Source organism: Haliotis asinina, chromosome 15 (genome assembly GCF_037392515.1).
Source record: "Haliotis asinina isolate JCU_RB_2024 chromosome 15, JCU_Hal_asi_v2, whole genome shotgun sequence".
NCBI classification, from domain to species: domain Eukaryota; kingdom Metazoa; phylum Mollusca; class Gastropoda; order Lepetellida; family Haliotidae; genus Haliotis; species Haliotis asinina.
In genome coordinates, this window is record NC_090294.1 from 49,543,555 (window position 1) to 49,562,822 (window position 19,268).

Below are 19,268 nucleotides of genomic sequence, written 5' to 3' on the forward strand. Positions count from 1 at the left end.
TCATACATTAAATAGCATTTTCTCATTGTCGCAATTTCACAAACAGATTCCAAGCTTTGGCTTTTTTTCCAAGATGATTGCAGGTATTCTCAAACAGGGATATTTTGTGGTGACAACATTTTCAGACAAGTAGAAATCCCAAATCATCCTCATTCCTCCGTCTCCTACAAGGATTCCCCATCATGGATATCATAAAAGATGTACAATAATTTGTTTTAACGGAAAATTGTTTGATGCCACCTTTTACTACATATCTTTCTAACATTTAGAATACTAAAATCAGGGTCAAGTTTCACTAAGCGATGTTGGTGCCACAACGATCGTACACCTGTTCAACTTCAGGACTAGTTACGATCACCTTGGTGCTACGAAAGTCATAAGCCCTTCATTAAATTGTGAGAGTTACTATCATCTTTGTGCTAAACAGTCCCAAGCCAATGTTAAATTACAGAAGTTACGGTCACTTTAAGATTGTGGAACAGCGCTCTGTTCAGTAATTTAACAACTGACCTCCATATAAATATGCTTCCAATACGTTAGGTTGTCATGACAACACTTCAAGTTGACAGCATTTAAGCAAATGTCCAATCAAACAGAATCACAGCCAAATATGTTTTAGGTGTTTTGTTGTGGATATGTTCGTTTTATGGCAGGGTTTAGATGTAGGTATTACTTTATGAATTGTTTCCAAATGCAAAAATATTTATGCAGGAATTATGTAAATAGACATAGAGATGTAGAGAATAAATAGTGTTGTGGTTAGCTTTGGTTGCCTTCTTTCCCCTACTACATACAGTGACATGTTCATGTATCATTTAATGTGTCAGTCCTTAAAAGTGTATAACATTAAACCTACCACTGACCATACAATAACACTACTTTTTATTGTCAATAAACTGGAGATTTGAAACATGAATAACATTGATACCATTAGTTATTCATTCATGTAAATCATTCAGAAATTATTTACCAATAGTTATTATATTTGAATTCAATGTTGCTTTTCTCCATGCAATCAGGAACATATACTGACGTGTCGTTCTGAATATGTTCATTGCTCAGTGTTCAGTATATAGATTAGTGACTGTGCCAAAGTCTAGGTAGCTCCAACAAGCAGTACATATGTATGTGTAGTATATAGACAAGCATTATTTATTTCATTTACAATACTTCATGGTCTTACAACACCTTGTTCCTCCATCAACCACGAACATATACTGAACAAAATAAGTGGACATGAATATTTTGGGGTGATATATTTCGGAATTGAAGACATAGCACACAATACTGTCAAAATAGCATAAAAAATATTCATGTTTCTTTTGGTATAAATGAACTAGATGAGATATGATACGGTATTAAATTTAACAAGAACTCAAATGATTGCCTGACCCAAGCAAGTAAATCAAACCTTTTGTGTATAGTAGCTATCTGTAATTCCTCTTGCTTTGCAAACATCACCTCTACCTGCCGCATCAATGTCAAGCAATGGAACTGGATGCAAAATGTTCCTGCAAGGAGTATGTCTTGCTCCATGAGATGTACAATGACTCATTTCATTGACTGATAGGAAACCCCAACATAACTGTCCATAACTGGTACTAATGGTTGACTGGATTTAGTGTTTACTAGCCCATGAAGTATTGTTGTTGTATTAATTTCCATCGCATGTTACTATCCCCAAGACTGATTGAGAAATATGAGATCTAACATGAATGTATATATTTTTGTAAATTAATTGCAATTTAAATCTGAATCTTAAACGTGTAACTGTTCTTTGTCCATGCAGTGTTAAAAAATGTAAGTTGTATCTGAAGTTACACTTTAATTTGAACATCTGTTGTTCTTGTATATACACAAATATTTATTAAATAGTTCATATCAGAAATGTTGAATCTATCTAAATGTCTAAAATGTGTTTCAAGCTGTTAGTGAAAATTTGTTGTGTGAGAATACTATTGTCCTGAAAAAAAAACAACACTTAATGGTCAATTAAGGTTCTGTCAATTTGGACTCACCAGTTTTGTCAATAGCAGTATTGTTTCTATATTGTAAAATATGGATGTATCCAAATGTTTCTATGTTTATATGATTACACCAGTTCATCTCACATGTTATAAAACTCCATTGCTTGACCTATGGTTTTCTTCCACAATGATTGTTACAATGCAGGGATGTCATTGATACGAAAAGTGCAGTAACAATACATCAGCCCTTAAGTATCATGATATTCAGTGAAGTTAATGCTAAATATAAACTAGTTTCATCTATTAAATGTTTGAAATTGAATTGTCCAATTTCTTTTCCATTGTCCATCTTAACCATGGCCATCCTGAAAAAAAGTAAACATTTTTGTAGCCATAAATTATCATTTTAGTATCAATATTCTTAAATTTATATTGATCAAGATTTTTAGCACCATGTTAATCCTTATCATGATACACATTGACATCCCTACTATAGTGCTATATATTTTCTTGTTACCATGACAACAATTGTCCTTATGATTTTTCATTTAACTTTACAGGTTTAGTCAGCCTTAGTCCCATTATGCAAGAGAAGGCATTTGGAAGATGTAGCATTAACATTCTGTTGGTACGGTGTATAGTATCTAGTAGCAACAGTTGCTTGGATACTGACTGACAGTCAGTTCTGATTGGCTAGTGATGGAAACAAGATTGGCAGCATATCATGTTTTGCTTTGTCCAATCAGGATGGAGACAGGTCAGCATGGATAGACGATGAAGGATAGACCATTTATGTTGCCTTTGTTTCACCAGCGTTTATTGACAGCATATATTGCTTGAGTTGTGACATACCTCTCATGGAAGGATTGATCACAATCTTCATGGTTGTGATTGTGACGAGTTGGGCAATCATTTCACAGGCTGCTATGTTGAAGTTTATTAAGTCACTTTTATAAGTTCATATTTTTTTTTCTTTCATTCTTTTGAGAATCAGTTAACTGTCATTATCTGAAACTAATGTATCTTTTTCAAATCTTGTGTAATTCATGGTCACAATTTAGATTATTATTTTTTCATAAACACGGACATATTTTACCTTGCTTTATGGTTTCTTATTTGGACAAAGAATTTAGAATTTTGCATCCTTGAAAAATGTAAGTTAGATCTGTAACACATTTTCAGCTACCTCGTTCATCAAGGAATTAATTGGCAATATTTTGCGATGCATTCTTTTTTAGGATTTTGATTTTTCATGTTACGGATAACAACAGTAATCAAGTTAGATCTGACCAAAATGACTAGAAATATGATAACTCTTCATCCATAGTTGTGACCTAAGAGGTGCATAGAGTACCAGAGAATCACAGGATGATAAGGTCTAAAGGATCAACGTGACACAGAGAACTTACACCTCAGACTTGAATACAGATCACAATGTAAATGTAATCTTTATACAGGTAAATGTGTAGAGAATTCTTATCTTAAGCTGAAAGTGAACATTCCATTGAAATTTATCTATACCTAATCTCTGTGATTGGTGAAAATTCCTATGATCTCGGTTTTGTTATTGCTTCATGACATTTTCCATGACATTTGCCATGTTATACATTTGTATTATGACAGAAATCTGCAATAACGTGTTCAGGTCAAGAAGTTGTTTAGTTCTTGTTATGCTATTTTTTACAAAGAAGTACTTTCATTTGTTTTTTCTTTTTATTGTATGTATATATTTCTACACATAATTCCAAGCACATATTTAGTCATTATCTCATATCTTCCATCTGTTTTATTGTTTAATTTCATTTTATTCTAAATTGTTTTAACTGGCTCAATTTTATTTATAATTGTTTCACCAATTGTCATCCTTTTATCTGTTTTATCAGTTATTTACTTAAATGCATCAAATGAAAGTTGTTCATATTTCAAACACATTTTTCAAAATAAAATGATCTCAACACACTAGGTCCCTGAAGCACTTACACATATGGTCATGTCACAAATTCCAGTTATCTCCCTTTAGTTACCATTTTACACAAAGACTGCCTATGTACTATACCACCAGGATGCGTTGAACTTGTTTTGATATGTGTTACTGAGAATGCCCTCATCCTGTCAATCATATCAAACGGTGCAATCACATGAACATAAGAATGTTTTTCCTTCTTTGTATGACTTATCCAAGATACAGCGTGATGTTTCCATAGCGATAATGGAACAGGTAAGTTGACATCAAGTTCTGCTATACTGAAGATTTCTTCAGCTTGTAGACTAGCAATAGGCACCATCTTTATCACTTGTATTTATCAGATGTACACATTTGTTCATCTTCCATCTACTTACAGGTTATGAACTCTTTCAGATGAGCAGGAAATCTTTACCTACAAAGTTTAGTCATCACATTCAATATTGAATCATTGACTTCAAGTAAAATTTCAATGAACTCAGAAAATACTCTTAATACATATGTTCATCAAAAGGGTTCATTTAATGTTTAAAAAAATATACGGAAAGTCCTGTGAACTATTGGATAGTTCGTCAACAAGAATGGTGATACATTTGTATCATATGATCAGTGATGAATTCCACGATGCCAGATCATTTTGAGAATGAGTGTTAAAGAGATTTGCCTATTGCCTGAACTTGAGGAGTTAACAAAGAAGGCAGGATTTACAGTGTTCTTTAAACTAGGTATGATTTCAGTTTTATCCTAACCATGTTTAAATATTTAGCTTCATTCGAATCTTGCCAAGGGTACAACATTTGCTTCTCATATGTAGAATATTTAACATCATCGGCGCTGTATAGCGATGGTGCAGATGTTGTTGTGATGGTCATGATTAGAATGGTGATACCAATGATCACCTAAGAAGGGTTCAAGAAAACCAATTCCAGACCGTTTGGGGAGGACACCTGTTTTTTGAGGGGTCAGATTGTTGACATCACGGCCCTTCCAACAAACCATCTGCAGTGTTTTTCTTGTGATATTTCTACTTAATGTACCAGGTCTGATATGTACGCCATGGACTCTGTATTGTGAGTTGCCATGAAACAGCGTACTTCACATGTATTAGTATAGCATCATATTGAGGATGTTCTCTCACTGGACTGACCTGCCTGCCTACGACCCTTACCTTCGCATTTTTGTCTTTCTCGAAGTTTATTCTGTAAAATGTAAAAATTAATGTCAACTAATTTGAAGACTGTGCATTAAGACATTACAATGCATATCTCTCAGTATGCTTTAGTAAGTAATGTGTTTTTGTTATGATGTACCTAAAATCATTGACTATAAATTCAAAATATGTCCTAATAAAGTTCATGGAGACAAATGAATCATAGATATGTTCTTAAGGTCACCGGAAGTAGTCTCAGCTGAAACTGTTGATATGTCAAAGGATGTTCTGTTGAATATTGAAGTGCCCTCACTTGGAGGGTCAGTTGTGGCAGTTTGGCAGGCCAGTGGGAGATGCCAGCTTTTATCTCGTCAACAACTTGAGACCAACATGGCTGTGTTAGACATATTGTGGCATGTACAGAGTTATTGTTGCATTTTCTTTTACTTAGTTCAAGACAATGTTGACCAGAAATAAAGTTATAAATATAGAATGTTCCCGGTGTATTGTCTTTCATTTGAGGTGTGGGTGAAGTGTGGCTGTCATTTCCAAGACGACCTTGGTGGCCGAGATGGACTCAATAGTTTGTGTTCAAGACGAAAGGTTCCACATCGCAGACTGTGTTATATATGCCTTGTCCTCATCATTGCTAAAGCCGTCTGTCAATGAAACCTTCATTTGTAATACATTCCGATACAAAGTTTTATTTTCAAGCTTACTTTTGCCATCCTCATTACTTACTTAATGATTTTCCCGTGATAATGTGAAAACGAACACCACAGCACAGTTTGAGTGTACTGCCGAAAGCGAGATAATACAGTCCGTAAAATGTAAACTGTTTCCAGTAGACGTGGCCATTTTAAACTAGCAAATGAAAAACAATGTTTCACCAAGAAGGCCTGAACCTGTGTGATACATTGTAAGGAAGTCATTGAAGGATACACAGAGGCAGCAAGACCTAAAGTAGCATGTACAGTGTTACAAATACCAGTATCTATGGCTGAAAACACCAACTAAAAGCCTGGCTTGGGGATTAAGCAACGTTTTGAATGAAACCCTCGATAACTACCTCTAGGAACAACCTAGGATGTAGGTTCCCATTAGCTCTGATTTGAGTAGAATCGTAGAAACATTATCTGGCACCCTCACACTTTGCTTGAACAGCAAGAAGCCGAAGACACGCACTTAGCAGTCCATTAAATGGGTCAGTACCGACATTATTGGTGTAAAGGTGGGGAAAAGTTGCAAATAGGGCGAAAAGGTATCACACGACCTGTTCTGCTGGTTATATCCACTACAGCAATTATACGTATTGTTTCGTTATCCTGATCAATGTCAACAAGATCTGTCAAAGCTAGTCTGCCTACCATCTGAAAGCAGCTTAACAAGGCCGCGGCTTCAAGTTTCAGCAATACCCAGCAAAACGACGGCAGCCTAAACAGATCTGGCTTTGACCATACAAACCAGTGATGTGATCAGAGTACGCAGTCACACAATCAACGATGTCATGGAAATGACCCAGTAACAGCAAGGATAGGCTGGGGGACCAGTTCCACCCCAGAATCCCCTCGGACCCGAAAATCAGTATTTGATTGGATTACAGAACTTCTGTAAGAGAACAGGGCCCTTTTTACGAAGCTGTCTTTACTAAGGTTAACCTTAACTCCCACGGTTTGACATTGCCCAAAGGTTACCTTAGAGACTTACGATCACATTAGTACTTTGTGGAAGGAGGCCCAGGATGATATTTGTTCCCCAGAGGGTTAGCACATTTGTCATCGTCTCGTGTGTTATTACTGACGCACGAGTCTGTGTTGTGAAGCATTCATAAAATCTTCATAGAAACGCCATTGGGTTCAGAGTATGTGGTTGCGATGAATAACTCAAGATGTACACTTCATTATGAAGTTATTCGTATGGGTGAATCGGGGTAGTGATCACCCCCTCCCCCCAGGGGCATGACTTGTGATATTCTTCTGCAGTGACAGTCTTTTTCTAAAAAAAATAAGCTATAGCCCCAACAACACCTCATTCCTAAACGCATTCAACAAGGGTGGTCAAAGATGGATAAGTATAAAAATGTAATAGTAGGAACTAAAAACATAACTCACCGAGACGGGTGCTTCTTCGAACGACGCCATGTTTTGCTGCGTGAGTTTCCGCTGGCGACCGACAAAATAATCACGGATGTGAGCCGAAATATCTCTGAAGACGGTCGAGTGTGTTTCAAGTATTACCGACATTGCTTCCAAAAGGGCCGATGTGTTTCAGTTATTACCGCTAAATTGCCGATATGGCTGCAACTGTTTCGCGAGTGGGCTGCGTTTGTTTACATTTGAGATGCAATTCCTTCAAATTTGTTGTAATTCCTTCAGTTACTTAGGAGGGCCTGGCGATGGTGCAGAACATCATCTAGCTACGCGTAGAAAATAATTTGTTGAAATCCTCATTTTGCTGAGGCTACAGGCTACCATGTCAGAGGGTTTGTTTTGTTAGTTTTGCAGTGCACTCAGCAATATTACACCTATATGACGGCGTCTACTAATATTCCAGTCTGGACCTGACAATCCAGTGATCAACATCACGAGCATTGATCTACGCAGTTGGTATACGATGAAATGTGTACACCAAGTCGACCAGCATGACCAACCATTAGCCGTCTCTAAAGACAAGAATGGGTTGTAGAACCAGTGTAAACTGTATTCTCCAGCAGGTTGAATCGTTCACCATACCCCGGGTCTGGTTTATAGAGTGGAGAGGGTAATGTTCATTTGATGGCGTGACATTCTCTTTGAGTATCAACTGACACCATCTCCAACTCGGTCATCACGGAGTCAATGTTCCCATCTCTTTTCCATTTTTCCGACCAGGGTTTCTCTACACTCATATATAACAGTGCGAAGTATTATTACAGTAATATACCAGGGGAAACATATAAGGGAACCCCTCGTCATGGCAGTGTTGCGTTATGTATTCTCAAATGTCCTCCCACAGGGCTATTTATTAAATCGTGAGTTCGGGGAATTAGCTCGCTTGGCAAGAGGTATCACTATACCATCACACACACAACACAACACAACACCTGACAAACAAGCAGTTCATTACACAACAGTCAAGGATATTTTTTACACGATCAATCAATAATATTATGTTACAATTATAGTCATGAATCAGCTTTCAAAGAACATAAACATCGTATGTAGATTCGTTATACATGATACATTAATCACAATACACATTCTAAGGTATACAGCGTAATGTCATTAAATACTCTACACATCAAGCTAGCGGACGTTAATACAATCTTCATTGTAAACAGTTGCAAAACAGCATAGTATTTACAACATAATACAATAGATAAAATATGAGACGCCCTTTACACAATCTACAATATGCACACCAAATAACGTAGACTTAATCATTAAGTGACTGAGTAATACATTTAACGACGGCTCGTTCCACATAGAGCTAACGGTTGACATCTACTGTAGATTATGGTTAATACAGAATTGCAAAGGTTAACATATTTCGAACTAGAAGAAAGTAAAGTTAAATACTTCAGTGAATTTACTACACAGCCACACCCTGATTTGTGACTGTCATCTGTATTCATCTGTATTATATACCTATTCTAGCTATTGCAGATACTCGCGTTTACAGATAAAACTTACGATAATGTTGTTATTGTGAACTTGAGATTATGTCATTTAGATGGACGTGGCGCGCACGTGATTTGACCAGCGTGAACTACAAACAGCCGTAAAGACAGATACATGCATTGCACCTTGGTTCTGTTAGCTTCAGAGATACTGGCCACGGATCAAGTACGATGCTCGTTATCTCTGTGACCCTTAACAGGTTTAACATTGAGGAACGTGGTCAGTTGGTCTGTAAAAAATTAGTTTTCAATAACACATACCGTTGTGTTACTTTGTCCAATTTATATATATATATATATATATATATATATATATATATTCATAACTGGTGACGAAAACTGGAAAAGAATGCTAGAATTTTCCTGTGTCCCTCTATTTGTTTTCCCAGTATAAGGACAATTACTCCTACTGGATACTTTTAGTTCACTGTCTCATCTTATATTTTCTAGGTTAGATAATGGTTCGATCCGGTGTTCCATGGAAATATTCCGTTTTTGTTGTGAAGGAAGTTTCGTTAGACTTTGTTTCGCATTGTCTGGATGGAAGATTGCCATAGCAACAAGTCTGTAACGTTGCTGCTTCTAGAAACGTAGTCTCGAATTCGTTTTTAATTCCACTACGGTAATGTGGAAGTAAAGAAAAACGACCGTAGCGAGCAATCGATAGAGATATGTGTATTTGCTAATTGTTTCGCGTGATCACTGCCATTTAGTTTGATGGCAAGCGCAGAACCCATTCTTCATGACAGACAGAACCGATTCAGCTTTCGTTAATACTGTCAAGAAGAGAAGCAAAGGGACGACTCACCGATCAGTGATGTACAGTATTTTTCCGATCACGCTGGACAAAAAGAGATGTTTTTTTTATATACGATCAAATGTCAGGTCAGGCTTGAACCAAATGAAAAAATGCCTTTACCACCAGTAAATGGTGCGGGGTTTCCAAGGGTCTGGCACGAGCCCGCTCTGTCTTGTGTAGAAGTTGCAGTGCGAGAGATGGACTGAGACCCTATACTGGGGTAGAGCCCGGTGTTGCGCTACTTATTGCTTAAACAAGCCGCAGTTAGTATGAGTAGACAATTAGGAGATCTCGGGTATTCAGTTGTAACTGGAGGTGTTCAACGTATGAAATCATGGTAATTCCTGGCCAGTCAACAGAGAGTATAGGTAATAAATAGACAGGGTTTCCAAGGTTGTCAACTGTGTAAGGTGGCTGAATGTCATGATGAGCAAAGAGTCAAGGACGTGGCTTGGACAGTGACGCAGTCAGGACCTGTAGTCACCTCTTGCAAGAGACCATTCTGAGCAGTGAAGGATCGGATATATGGTAGGAACACGATAGAAGCAACAGTGGCTACAGTGTGTAGACCTAAAATTATGGACACCTGAAAGTCAGCCATATCCCCTCAGCACAAGGCCAGATACACCTCCACTAGGAACACCTGAAGCCATATAACTGAAATCAAGAGGTACCATAGTTTCAACAGGCGCAGCACGGGTGTCCAACACAAACGCGACAGAATGGGAACGAAGTTGAAAGGATTAAAACAAATGTTATACCATTGGTAGCATTTTGAATAATGGCAAAATAGAATATTTTTCAGACAAGGATGGGCCTTAATATCACTTATACATAGAATCTGAATATATGTTATGGAATAGAAGAATTAAGAGCTTCCTGAAATGTTGTAGCTCTAGCCGTTGTTGAGAGAGTAGATGAATCCAAGTAATGATGAAGCTAGATTGACAGGGGCAAGTTTTACCTAAAGAATTGTCACGGGACGAATAGGCTGATGGATAGGAGAATGCTTCAGTTGATCAAGTGTACTAACATGTGATTTCTAGAACACAAGAAGGAACAAACTGATAGCTGTCTATACAAGCAAGCCTCGGAAAGGTAATCCTGTAGACGAGAACATGAGAGTCATCTATAATTTTACCTGGGGAGGCTAAGGTTTAAAAAAAAAATAACGAAAACCACAAACAGCTTTTATAGATTTGTCACTTCGAAACAGGACAAGAGTACACGCTGGCGTAGTCGTAAAGTGGACAGGAATACGTAAGGGTCCCTGGAGTAATATGTCATCACCGAAGCAGGATGTTTTATTCAGTTTCGATGATTTTGTGCGATTGCAATGTTATCTGGAATATCTTAAAATGTGATTGATGGGTAAGGCTTTGTGGACTTTGTGCAGTTGATGTGGCTGGGTCATAGAGGACAATGGACATTTTACTGTGACATAAATTTTCAAATTGTATTTAGCACGATGAATATAGTATTAGTATAATATTAGTTGGAGCTGTCTGCAGAATATCGTGAAGCTTGGGTTCCCTTGAGAGAAACGACTTACAATGTGATTTGCAGTCTGTTGTAAGAATCTCAGCAGGGATTAGATGTGATGACAATTCATGTGTGAACAGATCATGAATACCCAACTTTGGACTCTCGATTGAAAGAGATGTTAGTGTTACAGGGGCTGACTGAATGGACTGAACGTTTGTCAGTGCTGTGGACTGAATAGCATCATGGTTTTTAGGCGAGTATCATCGATTTTCGTGGAAGATGACATATGGACAGAGTGTTGTTTGTGGATGTTTGCAAAACTAATGCCCTAGGTAAGGGCATATATGTGCAAGTATTCTAACACCATTCATAGTGCTGTTCTAAATAATGTTTAGACGGAAGGTCAGACGGACTACGGAATGAACTTGAATGAACGTGATTTGTTGGCGAGTTTGCATTGAGTTGAGCAACACAGTTATGACAACATTCTAATGCATTTGAAATTGACTGCGGTTTCTGTATAACCGCATTGTTGGAATACTTGGAACCGTGGCGAAGTGAAGTTTGGAGGTTGGTACATGATTCCAGAATTACGAGGTTGAGTTGGACTTGACGGTATAATGATCGGTCAGCAAAGCCAAGTTGTAGCAAAGTATCATCAGACTCCATGCAGACCAACGAAGCCAGGCTGTAGCAAAGTGTCATCAGACTCCATGCAGACCAACGAAGCCAGGCTGTAGCAAAGTATCATCAGACTCCATGCAGACCAACGAAGCCAGGCTGTAGCAAAGTGTCATCAGACTCCATGCAGACCAACGAAGCCAGGCTGTAGCAAAGTGTCATCAGACTCCATGCAGACCAACGAAGCCAGGCTGTAGCAAAGTATCATCAGACTCCATGCAGACCAACGAAGCCAGGCTGTAGCAAAGTGTCATCAGACTCCATGCAGACCAACGAAGCCAGGCTGTAGCAAAGTATCATCAGACACCATGCAGACCAACGAAGCCAGGCTGTAGCAAAGTGTCATCAGACTCCATGCAGACCAACGAAGCCAGGCTGTAGCAAAGTATCATCAGACTCCATGCAGACCAACGAAGCCAGGCTGTAGCAAAGTGTCATCAGACTCCATGCAGACCAACGAAGCCAGGCTGTAGCAAAGTGTCATCAGACTCCATGCAGACCAACGAAGCCAGGCTGTAGCAAAGTGTCATCAGACTCCATGCAGACCAACGAAGCCAGGCTGTAGCAAAGTGTCATCAGACTCCATGCAGACCAACGAAGCCAGGCTGTAGCAAAGTATCATCAGACTCCATGCAGACCAACGAAGCCAGGCTGTAGCAAAGTGTCATCAGACTCCATGCAGACCAACGAAGCCAGGCTGTAGCAAAGTCTCATCAGACTCCATGCAGACCAACGAAGCCAGGCTGTGGCAAAGTGTCATCAGACTCCATGCAGACCAACGAAGCCAGGCTGTAGCAAAGTGTCATCAGACTCCATGCAGACCAACGAAGCCAGGCTGTAGCAAAGTATCATCAGACTCCATGCAGACCAACGAAGCCAGGCTGTAGCAAAGTATCATCAGACTCCATGCAGACCAACGAAGCCAGGCTGTAGCAAAGTATCATCAGACTCCATGCAGACCAACGAAGCCAGGCTGTAGCAAAGTATCATCAGACTCCATGCAGACCAACGAAGCCATGCTGTAGCAAAGTGTCATCAGACTCCATGCAGACCAACGAAGCCAGGCTGTAGCAAAGTGTCATCAGACTCCATGCAGACCAACGAAGCCAGGCTGTAGCAAAGTGTCATCAGACTCCATGCAGACCAACGAAGCCAGGCTGTAGCAAAGTGTCATCAGACTCCATGCAGACCAACGACGCCAGGCTGTAGCAAAGTATCATCAGACTCCATGCAGACCAACGAAGCCAGGCTGTAGCAAAGTGTCATCAGACTCCATGCAGACCAACGAAGCCAGGCTGTAGCAAAGTGTCATCAGACTCCATGCAGACCAACGAAGCCAGGCTGTAGCAAAGTGTCATCAGACTCCATGCAGACCAACGAAGCCAGGCTGTAGCAAAGTATCATCAGACACCATGCAGACCAACGAAGCCAGGCTGTAGCAAAGTATCATCAGACTCCATGCAGACCAACGAAGCCAGGCTGTAGCAAAGTGTCATCAGACTCCATGCAGACCAACGAAGCCAGGCTGTAGCAAAGTGTCATCAGACTCCATGCAGACCAACGAAGCCAGGCTGTAGCAAAGTATCATCAGACTCCATGCAGCCCCATCGAGAAACAAAAACAATTGAAACCAATAACACAATTATGACCTGAAGACGCAAAATGTCGTGCAGTAACATATGCAAATCTAAGCTCTTACGAAACACAAAAACTATGTAACTGTAACGGGCTTGGTAAAAACATGATCTACTGAACCAAATATTTTAAGGAACTGGGAAGAGAGGTATGCCTTGAACTACTACAAAATTCTAGGTTTGACTTCAGATGTCCTTAAGTTCATGTGAGTTGCATGAGTTTGGCGGCGACCTACCTGGGAAGTATGTGTTGGTGGTGAGATGACTTGGGGGTGATATAATGACGATGCACTGAACTGATGTGGTATAAACTGCTTGCGATTGCATGAGCGTGTGTGAGTAGAATGTATGACATGGGATGATGTGGGGTGAAAAACCGGAGGGTTGGTTTGATGAAAAAACTGGGTGATGGACAGTTCCGGCAAATGCTCAAGAATGACTCTTCATTTATTCACAGAGATAAGAAAATGAACGTCAACCTGGTGTTGGACGGGGACAACAATATGACGGTTACACCTAGCAAAACCTGCACCTGATTCAACCAGCGCAATAGTTGTTAGACCTTCGTGAATGTAGACATTTAATGAACATACAGACTGCTGTTACCTGAAACGTCAATAGTTAGCAGGAGAGAGTGGTTCAGTTCAAAGAGCTCAGTTTTGTCTCTAACGCGTCACTGGCGGAAACCAATAATTGGACCAGTCAGTGTCTGCTCTATACTGTCGTACATTATGTCAGTACCAATGGTACAGGCCAGAACGATACCAGTACCGGCCCAGTTACGTGATGTTAACTGCGTCCTCAAGTTTCACATATGGCATACTTGGAATACTCGTGTTGGCAGTTATTTTTCATGTTGATGTTGTTGTTGTCGACATAGCTGCAGGTGTCGTCTAAGTTGCTGCAGTCTGATGACAGCCAGAGGACAGGTGATAACAGTGACTGATGGACGGAAACAGGACCGTGCGGACTGGTCAACAATGACCTTGACTCTTAGCCCGTGAGCTTCTGCCGATGGTTTCTGAGTGTTGCCCCAGTTACTAGTGTCTAGACTCTCTTCTATCCAAGATATCGCGTTAATGGCATTTTAAGGTTTATGTGTGGTCCTGGGTATTTATAGTATCTAAAATTTGTTATCGGAGACTTAGCCTCTTTCAGAACTCCTTACATTAACCACGAGAAGCATATATTAGTGGTCAGTCTGTATTCGGTGTCTCTCATCAGTTTCACATTTCATAATAAAACATCAGACCAATTACAACCTTGAGCAATTAATATATTTTGAGAACCATGAACAAAGAATTGCATAAACCTTACTGACAATGTATTGTACAATAAACAGTCGCAACGATTACATAGAGCCGATCGCACTTTATGTGGAAACAAAACTACACATGAGAATTGAGAAAAATGCATTGAAAATACATTAGATAACGTACAATTCTTCTCAATTACTTATATAATCTTACATAATATTTAATGCTAATGAAGAGCGTAAACATATAATCTAACAGAATACAATGGAAACCCGTATATTGCATTTTAATGTACACGGTAAATAGTCTTGCATCAACTTTCACATTTAGGAAGAAAGTAACTATTATTAACTTTACTTTAATGCAATATAGCCGAACATGGCTTTAACTGAATAACAACGATGCAACAGGTATGATATATGTACATCCGCATGATTCATACAACACAATTTACGTACAATGAGATACAATATGTTCATCTCGCATATTATATGTGCTCATATTTTAAACATTGATTAATCAAGGGTAGCATGAATTATCTGAATTAAACACACATATCAATTATCTTGAAAAAATATACTGAGGGAAAAACAAACTAACGGATCACATGGAAGTACAAGTGTTCATTTGTTTTTTTCCAGGTTTCTTCACAAGCTATGCGATATAAAGTTGGCGAAGAAACCTGACAACAAATAAAGGAACACTTGTGCTTTTACCTTTTCGCTCAGTATACATTCAATGACATACAGAGTTGTGAACAAGTGTGCCTGTACTTCCACTCCCCCGAGCCCGATTATATGTAATAATGGTTTACTGGACGTTTAAATGTCTAAACTTTATATCTTATAAGAACATAATCAGAAGACACCATGATTTACCTTAAAATAACCAAGCGAAGCATGTGTTAGTGGCTGGTCTTAATTCGGTGTTTTTTCTTGAGTGAAATACGCTTGATATGGTCACGTGATATGGTGGCACAAGTTGCTAATCTGCACTTCTGAACAATTGAACCTTGAGATTACCTCGCTGCTTTGAAAGATTTGAGAATGCAGAAGTGATTAAAGTTATCTAACACTGTTCTTGGAGAGCGTGTTATCATAGAGTAATGTTTACTTCTCTCCCCCCGAACATGTACGATTAGTTAACGATTAATTCACAACGATTATCAAGTAAACTTGGCTATCAGGACGAGCGCATATCTACAGTGGCGGAGTGTAGACTTGGGATGGAGCAAGGATGTAGAAATAACCGTTAACGCTAGCTGAGACAGACATTTAGCATTCACATCATATAGTAATATCCACACACTGATACACAATGTGTTGTTTTGTTCCATGTTATGAAGTCACAATTACTTGTATTAAACAGTGGAAAATATGACTTACTTTGGAACTACGATATAACATCCATATGAATTTAGAATTCATAATTGTTCTCGTCCTATGTGGTCTGGTCTCATTTGATTTTTTCGCTTATTTCTTAATATTTTCTTTCGCCGTATTCAAATCTGTAGCAGAGATTACGTCAGACAGGAAACGTAATGATTCCCCATGATAACCATCCCTTCTCCCCAGCTTTTGAAATAATCGCCGGTCCGCAGGCCCAGCGCCAGTGGTATTGTATCGGGCCGGCAGTTTCAAATATCTGCAGGCCCATATGGCCTTCAATGCATTATATTTAAATATTTTTTTAACCAGAATCTTTCCTATATTTCTTCATAAACGTTCGAGAACCATCCATGATCCATCAATGGCAGCATCAATCTTTACTAAGTAACAAACTCTTTTTTTCTGCACCATAGTCTTTGCTAATTGATTTTGTAGATACAGTGTGAACTGTGTACAGTGTAGTGTATTTTGTTTTTATTGTTTTGACTTTAACAAACTTGGCCTGCAGATTTCTTTCAGGGCCTGTAGATTTTTCTGCCTGGTTTACACGACACCCCTCGGTATACCTTTCTTGAGCTTGTTGAGTGTACAAATATTTCATGCTGTGTGTAAACTATGTGACCATGGTCAACAGACAGTATAGTTATATTTTACAGAGTAAATGTAGCGGCAACAAAATTTCCGAGTCCCGTGCTGGAATTCGAACTAAGGACCTTCTGATCCGAAGTCGGACGCCTTGTCCACATGACCAAAGAGGATAACCCCGCCAGCAAGCTGACATGATAAGGATGTCATCTGTGTAATGACTCCACGCCACGCCCTGCTACACAGACATGATCGTTATACAAAAAGTAGACCGTATACAAACCTGGGCCCACTTGCACAAAACGATCTTAGAGCTACAATTATTATAAATCCTTAAGATCGCGATCTTAGGCTTCGGCTACAATCGCCATCCACTTGCACAAAGCGATTGTAGGCTAAGATCATTGTAAGTTACAATCAAAACTTACAATTGGTCGGAACCAATTGTAAGGAGCTAAGATCATTGTAGTCAGTAGCAAAATGGCTTCCAAGTTGGTGTCAATTTCACGCAAATAATTAGCTTTGCGTTTGGGGATTGCTTTCACATTGCATAAAACTGTATGATTCGCCTTGACACTTCAGCGACACAGAGAATGCAACATCGATTTAACGTCAGAAATATCGTTATTTGCGGTAGTGAACAACATCATTATCGAGTCGATATCATAGAGTACAATTCTCACCCGGTTCAGTGTTGGGAAAAGTATGAACACCATACCTTTTTGATAAACAAAGAAAGGATAGTAGATCTAACGAAAGGGGTCTGCATGCGATTAGCAGTGGCCATGACCTTTTCAATAACTCAAGGGCAGCTAATTTTAGTTTTTACGCAAGATGGGAGTGGTTTCCCTTTGTAGATTATGCCGTTGCCGTAAAATCTGCCATGCCCAAATACAATGCATGTTCTGTAGTGACAGAACAGATATCCACATATTTCTTGTCGGTTAATGATTTTGTCTTAGTTTATCACTGAAATAATCTACAGTTGGATAAAGTACAAAATTATGTTTTTTTCTACTTGTAAAAATTGAATCTGACGAGAGACAAGAGTTTTAATGTATGTATTTTAAATATAATACAAGTATTTTTCAAACGGAAAAATACACTAGCTAGGGTATGTTATTTTTTTTTAACAAAGCGAAAAAATAATTATCAAGAAACACTCCCACAGTCATGTCACACTTTCATATCTTTACAAATCTAATGGTTGTAGGATATATATGGGATTTTACTCCAAATGACATCGATGCCAAACTATGTTCAACTGACAGTCACTGGCAAATCATGGTACATTTAGGTGTTATGTCATAAGGAAATTTTATTTATGTGTTATCTTTTAATTTCATGATTATTAGGTCAATAACTCAAGACCCAATCTGTTAATGTATTTGTTTGTATTTCAGTATTTGCATATTTCTGTGGTTGCAGTATCACATGTTTAGTTCATAAAAAAAATTAGAATGTAGAAAAAATAGAGAATAACCCTTGAGGTACGAGTGATTATACATGTTACCTTCTACGTTATCGCTTCCTTCAACGTTATCATTTACTTCAAAGATTTGTGGGTTGGGGTTGTTTGGGTTTTTCTTTTGTTTGTTTGGGTTTTTTTATATTTGTTGTCATGACAAATCTGCAAGGTGCGATTAAAGAAGGAATGTCATCTGTGTATAGTAAACAGTTCCACGTTGTATTTGCGCTGCATGCTATGCGCACTTGAAGACAACTGTAGACAGGAGTCGAGTTTAAGAAATTTCTACGTCCAACGTTGAAGAGTTCGATCTTAATTAAGATCGCGATCTTAAATCCATGATGTCTTAAGATCGTCTTTGTGCAAGTGGATTAGGGCAATTGTATGGTGATTGTAAAGTTGATTGTAGGGGCCTAAGATTGATTGTAACTAAGATTGCTCTGTGCAAGCGGGCCCAGATGTCCATGTCGAGTGAACGTGTACGATGTCGCTGTCCGGTACACAGGGTAATGAACCACCAGTGAGATGCTGTTATACCTTCACAGCTTAAAAAGATAAATACTTGCGTAGAGAACTCCCTACTGTTATTGTTCCTATTGAGTTTTGCAACACAACATATGTTTATAGTCGAAACAGAAAGAAATACACTTGAGCAGTTCAGTTTGCATTGAGCATGATATATTTCTATATATAATCCAATACTGAGGTTCGACTTGCACAACAACGTCATCAGCGTGAACCCAGAAGGAAGGAAGAAGAAGTATGTGGCTGTAGACAATAAGATCCGAAGGGCGAATAACAAGCTGATCAGCCAAGCGCGTTGGGTGTGATGGAATTGGTGGACAATGTGCCTCACCTTCTAGGTCACCTGAAATCTTGTTTCTGAATGTGAAAGACTGGTATCTTCTTGTGTTGCTTGAAATATGGAAATGTATCTGAACTATTAAACTGTTGACAGATTATTACAGATAATCTATTATTAAAATTGTTGATATATATTTAATTTGTCTTGTTATTTATCATTTGACATGTGATACACCCCTATTATGTCTCAAGTTGGACTCTTCCATTCCCATAATGCCTAAAATCTGTTAATCAATCAACTGTGAACATCCCATACCACCTAATTACTTACCTGTACCTTATCTAAAAAATTTAGACACTATGGGAGGACACCGTTACGGGTGGCCTGTGGTTAGTCCCAGGTGGAATCATTCACCCTTGACAGAGTGAT

General features: G+C 38.8%; 1 protein-coding gene across 5 annotated transcripts in view; it reads left to right on the forward strand.

The window, feature by feature from the left end:
• LOC137265478 (complexin-like) overlaps positions 1-5,573 on the forward strand; it is a 197,437-nt gene extending 191,864 nt beyond the window's left edge. For all 5 annotated transcript variants that reach the window (XM_067800885.1, XM_067800883.1, XM_067800886.1 and 2 more), the window contains one exon: positions 2,528-5,573. The gene's annotated coding sequence lies outside the window, so the exon portion shown is untranslated. The remainder of the gene's footprint in view (positions 1-2,527) is intronic.
• The last annotated feature ends 13,695 nt before the right edge of the window (positions 5,574-19,268 follow it).